At 44.1% G+C, this 10,885-nt stretch overlaps 1 protein-coding gene across 13 annotated transcripts in view; it reads left to right on the top strand.

Annotated features, from left to right (window-relative positions):
• Window positions 1-2,567: 2,567 nt before the first annotated feature.
• FER (FER tyrosine kinase) overlaps window positions 2,568-10,885 on the top strand; it is a 288,512-nt gene continuing 280,194 nt past the window's right edge. For 11 of the 13 annotated variants that reach the window (XR_011964436.1, XM_072597267.1, XM_072597265.1 and 8 more), the window contains exon 1: window positions 2,612-2,682. The gene's annotated coding sequence lies outside the window, so the exon portion shown is untranslated. Of the gene's footprint in view, window positions 2,683-10,885 lie in introns of all 13 variants that reach the window. The other 2 variants (XM_072597264.1, XM_072597275.1) reach the window with 1 other exon arrangement.

The following is a 10,885-nucleotide window of genomic DNA, read 5'->3' as shown; positions in this document are numbered from 1 at the left end:
TTGCCTGCCCCATGTGAGTTCTCTATAAAACAGTCTTTTTGGCAAGCATTCATTTTGCATTTGAGCAATGTGGTCAGCCCATGGGAGGTGCGCTTTTCGAAGCATAGTTTGAATGCTTGACAATTCAGCTCAAGCAAGGACTTCAGTGTCTTTCAGTGGCTTTTCCTGCCAGGTGATCTTCAGAATCTTCCAAGACAGTTCAAATGGAAGTAATTCAGTTTCCTGGCATGGTGCTGGTAGACTGTCCATGTTTCACAGGTATGCAACACATATACACATGGTTAAAGAAACTTGTTTCTGTACTTTATTCCTAGTAAAGACTCTTGATCATAAAGGCAAGACTCAATGAGGCATTTGATTACACTAAAACAAAAACAGCAAAAGATCCTAACTTTACTTGCCATTATACTCCCCAAATCAAAGGTTTTATTAACATAAAGTATAGCATACAGAATGTTCAAATTTGCCACTCTCCTCCCCCGCCAATCTATACCAAGTAGAATTATTTATACCCTTTTTCAGTCCATTACAAATACAACTTGGGCCAACTGCAAGTCATTCAGTCAATCACTCATTAAACATTTGGTAAGCCAGATAGCATGCTAAGTGCTCTGGATACAAAAAGAGGTAAAAGACAGCTCCAGACCTCAAGGAGCTCACAGTCGAAGGGCAGAGACAAGTTAAAAAAATGAAGGTGAACCAAGAGACAGTGGTGTCACAAAAATCTAGAGAGAACGAAAGATCAAGGAGAAAAGGGTGATTGACCGTGTCAAATCTACAGAGAGGTCAAGAACATGACTTGAGTAATGGCCATTGGATTTTGCAATTAGGAGGTCATTGGCTACTTTGGAAAGAAAAGTGTTGGTGGAGTGGTACGGTCAGAAAACAGACTATAGAGAATTAAGAAAGTAAAAAGAGGGACTTGGCAAATGACCTTCTCAAGGAGTTTAACCACAAAAGGGAGGCGAGATAGGGGACAGCAGGATGGAAGGAGCAAGTGAAGATTTTTTTGAGGATGAGAGAGACATGAATACGTTTATGGGCAGTACAGAAGAAGCCAACATACAAAGATTAAACATAAGTGAGAGTGGGATGACAGCGGGATTGCTTGTGTAGAGAGAAAGATTGACCTTGTCCAGGGCTACCGAGGGGAAAGAGAAGACAATGGTGGAAGGCACCTGAGGGACATCAGGAGCAGGGAGAAGAAGGAGCTCCCAACAAAGGGCCGTATTTTTTTCCTGTAAAATATGAGGCAAGGTTCTTAGCTGAGGGTGGGGAGAGGGGGTAGTGGGAGCCATAGGAATTTGAGGAGGGATAAAAAGGTTTGGAAAAGCTGGTTTCAAGAGTGGGGGAAATAAGTTGATGCGGCAGGCTGCCCAGCAGCAGTGAGGGGTTAGTTGAGACGGTATAAAAGTGTAGTGGACTCATTCAGAATGATTGTGTGACTTATTTCAACTGCGCAGGGGAAGGCCGATGGTGTCCGAATGCTGAAGATGGAGACGGAGAGAAGCCAGACTGAGTGAGGCACTGAGTGCGTGGAGGGAAGAAGGAAGAGGGGGTGGGAAACATGGCCTGTGCGGAGCTCAGAGGAGAGGGTGCCAAGGGGCAGCAGCAGGCAGAGCCAGGGGCGGCGATGCCAGGCAGTCAGACTCGTCCAGAGAGCTAAGGCCAATGACCAAGGAGGGGATCCCTTCTTCCTTCCCAGGACTGTGGACTCCGAGATCCCGTTCGCTCAGGTTTCTCGGCCGTTTAAATGCGCCCCGGTCGGAGCCTCCCCAGCGGCCTCGGGTCCAAAGTGCCCGGCTCGGGGTCCTTTCTCCGGGGAGGCTGGAGAAGAGGCTTCGCACGCCGGGCCTGCACCCACGTGCTGAGCCGCGGCCTCGTTCCGCTCCTTCTCCCCCAGCTCCGGGAGGGTGGAGGGGCCGTGGGAAGGACCCCAGACCCCACGACGTCCTCAAGTGCTCCGGAAGCAGACTTCCCGGAAGTAACTTCTCCGTAAAGTTTTAAATTGCTTCCCAAGGTGGATCCTGGGACCGCCCCGTGTGACCGTGGGTGGGCGTGGGGGCCCTCCGTCCACTTGCCGGACGGCTCTTCATTCCGCCCAAGCCTCCCCGGCCAGGCCGGACCCCCATCCTGGAGACGTCAGGCCCGGGCTCGGCCCTTCTGACCGAGTGACCCTGGCCAAGTCACTGCCCCTCCGCAGGCCTCAAGCTCCTCCTTAAGGGAGGCTCCCTTCCACATCACGGCTCCCAAGGGGGCCCGGGAAGGACGGAGCTGGAGGCAGGGAGCTCGCAGGCCCTCAGCCGCCCTTCACAGGCCCGGCCCGGCCCGCCTCCCGCGGACGCTCCCTCGCCCTCCCCAGGGGCGCCCCACCCACGTCCTCCGGCCGCTCTCTCCGGAGCCCACCAAGGCCCATAGCCCGCCCCTCCCGGGCCTCGGCCAATCGGCCGCACCCGCCTCCAGGGAAGCGGAGGCGGAGGCCGGGGCTGGGAGAGGGGCGGGGCTTCCCGCCTTCTCCGGCCCCCATTGGCCGCGGGCTCGAGGGAGCCCGGAGACCGGAGCGCGACGGGATTGGCCGAAGCGGGTCGGGGCGGCGGCTCCCATTGGCTGGCGAGGCCCCCGTGACGCGAAGTGGTGACTGACGGCTCCGGGGCTGAGGGGCTCCTGCTTGTCAGGTTCTAGGTAGGTGCATTTCCGCGCGCCCGGCGTCGCCCCGGGCAACGCTGGGGGAGCGGGAAGGGCGAACCCGCGTCCGGGGCAACACCCCGCGCCCTCTGGGGGGCGCCCGGGGCTCGGCAGCCCAGGCGGCGGCCTTGGCGGGGGCTCCTCCTCTTCCTCCTCCTCTCCACCCCCCTCCCGCCCCGCACACCTCCCAGCCCCGGGGCTGTTGCCCACCCTCCCCCCGGCTCGCTGGGGGGCTTCTTGGGTGCAGGGTGGGGCGCAAGCTTGGACGCCCGAGGTCGGAGGCACGGGCCTGGCCCTCTGGGGCCCCTAGGGATGGGAGATAAGGGAGGAGGGGAGGTGGCTGGAGATGGCTCCGCCCCCGCCCCGCCCTGCCCCGGCTGCTGGGTCGGGGGGTCGCCTGGTGTCTCCAGAGGAGGACTGTGTGGTCCCCACCCTCTCCCAGTTCCTCCGCGTGGGTGCCTCTCCCTCCCCTCGCCTGCGCTAATGGAGGGGGCACAGCGCGGGGTGGGGGCAGTGGGAGGAGGCACAGCGTGGGGTGGGGGCAGTGGGAGGAGGCCCCCCGAGGCCTGGAGGGTTGTGGTAGTTGAACTCCCCCCATTTCCTTAGTTTCCCTAGGGTATGAAAAGGACGAGGTCTTATTTTGGATATTCTTAGCTTAATTCCTGACAAATAGGTTTTTTCTCCTTCGTTTAGTCAGTCTGCCTTGGGAACGAAGTGACCTCGGGTTTGAGAGGTGTTAGTAGGGGTGGGAGACATTACTTAAAACCTGTAGGACTCCATGGGTAAAGCATTTTAATTCATTTTTTGGGGGGGATACGAATAGTTGATCTCACTGTGTGTAGTGATTTGTTTATATTGACAGATATTTTTGTTTTCATTTTCCATTCTGTATTGTGAAAAAGTGGCAATCTTGTAAGTTCAGAGGAAGCAACAAATTGCAGAGTTGACACACATTTTGAGCGACGACTAATATTCTACAATTGAATTTAGTTCTTTAAAGTTTTCTCCCTATCCCTCTCCTCCCCCTCCAAAAAACCAGGATTTTATAGATGTAACCTGCCTTGGGCCAGTCTCTTGAGGTGGTGGGCGTGGCCAGAGGCAAGTTGCTGAAATATAAATCAGTTTCACTGCAAGACGCTACAGTATCTGGACCCAGCACGTGTTATAGTGGGTAGAGACCTCCTCTAAATCCACTTGAGACACTTGGTAACTGATGCTTCTGCAAACTTCAAGAGCTGTGGAAATGGCAGATCATTATTATTGTTACACCAGATAGAAACATTGGTCTCACCGGGAAGGAGACATGGTTGGGAAAGTTAAATTCCAATTAACTTTGCCACAGATTGCTATTTTGGACAGCTGTGTTATTTGGAATGAGTCATTATTCTTTAATAAGGAGGTAAGCATTGTGATGAAGGCTTTTTGGATTCTTGGAATGAGTAGTTTTGGTTGTCTAATTACTTTGCTGCAGATACTTGTATCAGTGCAGGTTTTTTCCTGATCTTCTTATGCCCTGTGATTCTTAGCCATATTTTCCCATAAAACCCATATGCTGAAAGCCATCCTCTATTTTCAGTACTTGGGATTTTGTTATTCTTCATTCTTACTACACGATTAGCCCACCTCTTTTTCTGGTCATACATTTCCTTCGAGATGTCTTCTGTGCCACTTCCAGTGTTGTTGATTATAGCTGTAATAACATTACAGCCCACTTAAGACTATTAATCTTTTCCATTACCCTTTGGCTACTTGTTTTGACTCAAGAATATTTTGTGATTCTTCTCATTCATGTTGTATCATTTTGAAGGAGACAGACATGCATCAGTGAACAGTTTAGGATACTTGAAAACATGCAGTTTTCCACATGTGATTCAGCCCTGCCTTTCCCTCCATTCTAAGACCATCTTATGTCCCATTTACATAAACTACTCAAGAAAAGTCCCTTTTTGGACTAATTTGATGACCTAACCATCTAGATCATTATAAACTAGATAACTTGTAATTTCCGTTCAGTTTGTCTTTGTGTATGTAGCTAGAACACTCACGTTACTGTGGATTTTACTGAGGCACTATAATGCTTATTGTGAGGCTTGATACATTTAGTAGCACTCTATAAAATTGCAGTTCTAGATATTGTTTTGTCAATGCATAATAGAGATACCATTCAAGATTTATTTTTTTAAAGGCCCAATTGGTGAAGAGCCTTGAGTTTGCCAGGAACTGCAATTTACAATCTAGGACTCTTGAGAAATAGCCAGATTTATTGGAATTTAGTTACTGTGAGATAAATTCTTAAGTGGACTTGTGATCTCTTTGATTTGAGTATGCTTTGCAAACCTTCAAGTGTTATATAAACACTAGCTATTATGAGACTGAAGCTGATAGCCTGTCAGACTTGCCACAGGGAATAAGTGGAGCTCACTTTTGAACTTGCCTTTGTCATGTGACCAACCTGTCTTCCTATTCTACAATTTCTTGATGACATATTTATTCTTGTTTTGGAATTCTGTGTTTTATGTTGCAGCATGCTCAAACTACTCATGATATTCATTGACTTCTGTGTGAAATTCATTTTAATTTTTCAGAGCCAGTGCTGTTTCTGGTCTTATAACCACACTGGTAAAATGGTAGTATTAAAAAGATGGTCCTTTACTTTCATGAAAAGCTTAGTGTCAGTAAAAGAGTTTTGCAGTTTCCAAAAAGCAGTCCAGCCTGTTCTTTTTCTCTTGTTCAAGTTTGTGCCTGGAGTTTCAGACATACTTACTGTTAGACCAACTCTATAGGGTGTCATCTAAATGCATAATGAAATCTGGGCAATAGACATGCATTCATCCATTTGCTCTGTCTAGTATGGATGGTTAGGCCAGATTTCTCTGAGTGATCACTAGGAGGATTTGCAGTGTTATGGGACTTGAAGCATTCAGCATAATATCATTTGCAACCAGGAACATCTGGAATTCCTTGTTATCTACAAGGAACTCTTCAACTGTCGCAGTGGACCTTTGGAGAACATACATCTTTATTTTATTCCTTGCTCGGTATATATTTTCAGAAGATTTATTTCTGTTTTTATAACTTTCAGGAAATCTTTAATAGTAATAAATGGGAGACACTTTATCTTTGAGATGCCATCCTCAGTGAGGCCATGAAGATAATGGATTACTTAATGTGAAAATGTTAGTTCACAGTAACATTTGGACATTCATACTGCAAAGTGAGCTTTTTTCCATATTAATGGTGGTTAACCTTAAATACAGTATTTTAAATTATTTAAAGTTAAGTTGGTACAACTCTTATAACACTTTAAGTATTACAGATTCAGTAATTGTAGCAGAAATAATTCAGGTTTTTAATAGGCCTGTTACTTTCACTACACCATCATCTGCTGAAAGAACATTTCAAAGTTCTAACAAAAGACATTCTAGGAGGATCTGCAGTGTTCTGGCACTTAAGATAGTACCCTAATTTGTTTAGTCATTTCCTAAATTTATGGACATCTTATTTTTACTAACTTTTTGTTACCAAAAAATTAAAATTGCTACTATGACTATTTTGGTGTATATGGAACCTATTTTTCCATCTTTGTAGGTCTTTTGATTTTACAGTAAACCTGCAGTTTCTGAAATTTTTCCATTATTTCTAGCCAAAAGGCCAATCATTCTTGCTGTAACAGTTTTCCAACTTAAGTATTTAGGTACTCTACTATGGCCTTCTTTAACTGAAGGGCTAGATTTTTTTCTTAATGATCATGCCTTAAAACCAAATCACTTTGGCTCTTATTGATTGACCAACGGTAGGTCCCAGCCCAAGTTTCACTTAGTTATTGTTTGGGTCCTGATGGCTTCAAGTGAATGTAAATAGCAATTATTTCTGTTGTGATCAGAAATCCTGAGAGTCTTCCCCTCCCAGATTGATTTTTTTTTTTAAACTAGGCAAAAGAGGCCATTCTTTGCCTCATTTCTTACCTGGGCTGAATGGGCATTGCCTCAGTCAAACTGAGACCTGGGAAAGAGCTTATCTTAAGAAGGCCAAGGTCTCCTGCTGCATGGGAGCATCTCTGGTGATCCTGATTTATTGACTTTGCATAGCCCTCCCTCACTTACATCCAAGTCACTTGCAAGTCATGATATCACCTTCCTGATGTCATGGTACTCGTTGAGAATGAAAGACAAACATTAGCAACAACAACCTTTAACCAAAGTCTTATTTCAGGCCTGCACAACATATAGCTGCTGGCTTATCAAAGCAGCCCGAGGTATGTTGTGCAGGCCTGCCTTATTTCCTTTCTAACCTTAGATATCCTGGAGACATATTTTATACCAAACAGTTACTCATTTTAATGTGATACAGTAGGCCACTAGGTGGCACTATTGGTACTACCACCTCTATGAGTGCAGGATGGAATGCTGGAGTCAGGAAGACCGAGTTCAAATTTTGCCTAAGACCCTTGCTAACTTTGTGACTCTGGGCAAGTCACTTGACCTCTCTGTGCCTTGGTTTCCTCATCTGTAAGATGGGAATGGTAATGATAGCAGTGACTTCCCTGGTTGTTGTGAGGTTAAAATGGGACAATAATTGTAAAGTGCTTTGAGAACTTTAAAGTGCTATATAAATGGCTGTTATTAGTTATTGTTAAAACACAATTATCCATGATTGAGCTGTGATTAATTTTTAATATGGGATTAACTACCGTACGAAATATTCTTGGTATTCTCTTCTATAGCAGATGTTTGTTAAAGAAAGAATCTTCTTTTTTAATATTGGTAGCATGCTTATGGAATAGATGTATTCTGGAAAAAATTACTTAGGAGGCAAGGTTCTGTAAATTAAATCAATGGTTGATATTTACCATAGTTAGAGTTGCAGAATTTTAGAACAGGAAGGAATGATCTTAATAGTAATTTCGTTAAACCCTTGGTTTTACAGATAAGAAAACTGAGACCCTGAGAGGTTAATTGAATTACATACAGCAAAAGTACCCACCCTCTCCTCATTTCCAGTCAAATGCTTTTTTTGTTATTGCTAATAATTTAAACCATGAGGTTCCTGGTTGTGGAAACTGTATAGAGCTAATCACCTACCTGCTTACAGATAGGTCACTCATGAGGCCTTACATTCATGAGGAAGATCAAGATATTCCAGATCCACAGGGTAACATGGTAAAAATACTTTTTAAAGAGTCTTCAGGCCCAGTGCTATGCCTTCTATAATCATGCACACTTTTAATAGTGAAGCATGATACTTCTGCTGACTTAAGGAGCTCATTTTGTGATCCATTTACTCCATTTGGGGTATGTGAGTGATTAAAATGTCTGTATGCAGGCCCAAGACTGGATGGAATAAAATGTTGCATCTGGAAGAAGATTGATCTTGAGGAACATATTTTAACTTCTGTTGGTAATTTATCAGCGCAGTTACTTCCCATCTATGACTATTTAGATTTACAGAAAAGGTGATAGGAATGAATCACCTAATTAGGAATTTCCTGGGGTAACACCATAGATAAGGTCTATGCTTCCACCCTGACTAAAAGACTCCTTGATTAGAAGGTAAGAAATGAATGCATCGGCAGGAATCCAAAGGGCTTCGTGTCTACTGATGGCTGCAGCTAACAGTTATTTATTGCAGTTCATATTGGATAAAGCCCAACATAAAAGGAAAATGTGTGGGGTGTCCTGGCTCACTCCAACCAATGCATTTGATTCACTGCCAGACAAAATACTATTGTTAGCTCTAAAATGGGCTGGTTTGCATGAAGAGTTGATTTAACATTATGGAAAGACTCTGCCAGGACAGCAGGAACTCTGCACAGCCTTATGTACCAGGCATTAACATCCAGCCAGGGTGAGACAAAGCTACCCTCTTTGGACCTTAACTTTTAGTAACACTAGAACTGATAATACATGGCCTGATATTTACAGTAACATATCCATACAGAATTAGAGTATGATTTTTACAATAGGAAAATTAATGTCATAGGATATGTAGATTTAGCCATAGTTGTTGACATCCTTGGCTCCCTGACTAAAATGCTGAACAGTGTAAGTGAGGTTGCCTGATACATTTTAATGAGACCAAATGTGCAACCTTATTGACTGATGACCAGAAGAAGAAGGTATTCCCCATACAATTCCACATTCAAAGTGAGGGGATCTCAGTGATGTCTAACACCTATTGTTACCTTGGAATCCCCGTGGGGTTTCACGCTGCAAATTCTGTGAAGGTTGTAGTAACTAATATGACTATAGACTTAGACTTACTGGAAAGGTCTGATTTGGCTCCTTGTCAGGAAACAGGCACAGTAAATACCTTTTTCTTAGCCTGCCATCTGCGTCATTCCATCTTAAAAAGGATGCGTCCCCAAGAGTGCCCTCAGACTCTTGGACAGAACAATTTTAAAAGATACCAGGTGATGACTCCACCTCCCCCAAAGAGCTACATTGAATCCTTGTATCTCCCCTATAAGGTTGAGGGTCTGGGGAGGGTGAATGCACTACCATTAGTTGTGCCAGTTGTCATTAGTCGCTAGGTGGCTCATGGGTTAAGGTTTCCAACTGTCTCATTGTACTTTTAGTGATATAGTGAGGACAAAATTAAATGTAACCCTCAACTGGAAGACCTCACCATTTATTTAAATGGCTCCGTGGAAGGAGAATGTGGATACAAAGACACAGTAGCACCAAACATCTGGTCCCAGTTATGAGTAGCCTACTGACAGTTGTCAGCTAAAATCTCAATTGAGTGGAGAATAAAATATGGTGTCTTGGCTGTTGGCTGTAAAAGGAGTGGAGAGGAATTTGAAATATGCACTACGATGTTATTCTAAACAGCATCTAGTCAGCAAACCTTTTCAGGGTAAAATATGTCCCATCACCTCAGTGGCTATGGCTTCAGTTTTTTTTTCATATGGGAATTTTTATCTGATTTGTGGTCTGGCACTCCATTCTCAGAGCCAGACTGAACTGTGTCTCATTGGATGGGGCCAGGAAATTTGACAATGGAACTCCACTCTGTCCTTGATGTGGGGCATCAAATGAAATTCTGCCACATGTACTGTGCCACTGTACTCAACTGAGTGAGTTTATTACCCCATAGAATGGTATTATCTTAGATTTGTTAAAACCATCCAAGTGTCAGGAAAAAACCCACCACCAACAACTGAGACTTGGGCAAATTCAACAATTCCAAGACTAGGAGAGGCCTTAAGACCAGACATGGTAATCTTGAAAGATAAGAGGTGCAGTGCCACTGTCATTGATATTACTCTGCCTTTTGAAAATAGGTATTCTGCAGTATCAGATCATCTGTCAGCATCTGGCTCAGGATGATATGTGATAAACATTGTTCTTCTAAACAAATTAGTTGAATAAAGTAAAAACAACTGATCTCATTTTCCCAGTAGACCTGTTCCATTCTCAAAATTTCTTAACATTGATACTCTGGTATGTATAAATTATTTTTCTTCCTAAATAATTTTTAAAAATCGTATTCTGTATATTACATTTGCTTAAAGTGAAGAATTCCTTTATTTGACTCAATAAATAAAATTAAATCACTAGCAGAAATTCATCCAATTGATTGAGATTACGTTCAAATAGTTTGACATTTAGGATTTTCCATGCTACTCCTTGTTCTTTAGGATGATAGAAATAATAATATGCATGAGTGGCAAGAGGTTGACTGTAGCTTTAAATATCTTTAAATATATTTTCATTCCTAAAGTATGGCCTGTAACAGCAAGAACCCCAGCATACAGGAGGGCCTGCTCTACAGGTTTAGATCTGCTTTTCTAAAAGGAAAGCCACTTTTGAGGGGTCAATAATCTACTTTAGTCAACCACATATATCATTCTTTTAGTTCAGGGGGAAAAGTCAGCACCCTCAACTTCAGAGAAAATACAAACCGAAATTACAAGCAGAAATTACAAACAGAAAGGCCAGCAGACAGGGTTTCCAGCTGTCTGACCATAGACAATACGTACATTGTTACTAGAGAGAGAAGCTCCAACCTCTGGGTTTTCAAGGGAGGGTGGGACTATTTAGTGGCTACCCAGAGTCTCATCTGGCATACAAACCTTCTTCCAAAAAATAAGCCTCAAAGTAAAAGCTCACTTCATAGTATTTATACTTTTTTCAGGGCATTCCCCTGGCGACCTAGTACCTCATTAGAAATTAGCAAAAGGTATCTGAGGTCTGTTAGT

This window comes from Notamacropus eugenii, chromosome 3, assembly GCF_028372415.1.
Source record: "Notamacropus eugenii isolate mMacEug1 chromosome 3, mMacEug1.pri_v2, whole genome shotgun sequence".
Taxonomy (NCBI): domain Eukaryota; kingdom Metazoa; phylum Chordata; class Mammalia; order Diprotodontia; family Macropodidae; genus Notamacropus; species Notamacropus eugenii.
This window is presented reverse-complemented; position numbering and strand designations above follow the sequence as displayed.